We start from the raw sequence: 1,329 nt of genomic DNA, 5'->3' as shown, positions 1-1,329 counted from the left end.
AAAATCTCACAAAAAAACAAATATAAACCATGTGTAGAAGTTGTTGACTACAGTAATTCCAAAGAATGGTCTGTGTTTGTGTTTTTCTTGGGTCTTAGAAAGAAAAACCAATAAAGAGAAAGAAAATAAGAATGGAGATAAAAACCTTTAACAACAGAACTGTTCCACTGAAGATTTTCAGTTTGTCTTCTTTGATTTGACTTTTTTATAATGGAAAATAAACTGAAACAGTTTCATATAAATGTATTTTCTTTAGAGAATTTCTAACAATGGTTTGTTTTCTCACATTTATCTTATTGTTGGTGTTTGGTATTTGTATTTTAAGATTTTTGTGCCTTGGTCAAAACAGTAAAAATAAAAAAGCCTTGTCTAAAGACCTACAGTACATAACTTGTGTGTTAATGAGTCATGTTGTGTATGTGTGAGTGAAAGGAATGAGTCRTGTTGTGTATGTGTGAGTGAAAGGAATGAGTCGTGTTGTGTATGTGTGAGTGAAAGGAATGAGTCRTGTTGTGTATGTGTGAGTGAAAGGAATGAGTCRTGTTGTGTATGTGTGAGTGAAAGGAATGAGTCGTGTTGTGTATGTGTGAGTGAAAGGAATGAGTCATGTTGTGTATGTGTGAGTGAAAGGAATGAGTCGTGTTGTGTATGTGTGAGTGAAAGGAATGAGTCGTGTTGTGTATGTGTGAGTGAAAGGTCAAACAGTTACAGTACTGCAGTGTAAACTGGAGTCCAGTCTACATTAACAGGTCTCACTCTGCTCAGGTGTGTGTGTCCTTCACTTTGTAAGTGTGATTTTACACACACTGTCAGCACTGGCTTCAGCCGCTGTGATAAACAAGCTGATGTAGTTTTATCATCCGGTAGTTTGACCCAGTTGGTCCAGAACCTCCCAGTATATCTACAGTTCTTATATCTCTCCWTCAGTGTCAAGCTGTTTGTCTTCTTCTTCTCTCTTCAGGAAGAGTTTGGAAGTTCTGCCTCGGCTCAGACAGTCCACAGGCAGAGGTCTGCTGACGTCCAAATCACCTGTTCTTATACTGCCTACTGTACTTATACTACCATACTTATACTGCCTACTGTACTTATACTGCCTACTATAATTATACTGCCTACTGTACTTATACTACTATACTTATACTCCCTACTGTACTTATACTGCATACTATACTTATACTGCCTACTGTACTTATACTGCATACTATACTTATACTGCCTACTGTACTTATACTACCATACTTATACTCCCTACTGTACTTATACTGCATACTATACTTATACTGCCTACTGTACTTATACTTCCTACTGTACTTATACTGCATACTATAC

The sequence above is a fragment of the Austrofundulus limnaeus genome, unplaced genomic scaffold (genome assembly GCF_001266775.1).
Source record: "Austrofundulus limnaeus strain Quisiro unplaced genomic scaffold, Austrofundulus_limnaeus-1.0 Scaffold2437, whole genome shotgun sequence".
NCBI classification, from domain to species: domain Eukaryota; kingdom Metazoa; phylum Chordata; class Actinopteri; order Cyprinodontiformes; family Rivulidae; genus Austrofundulus; species Austrofundulus limnaeus.
This window is presented reverse-complemented; position numbering follows the sequence as displayed.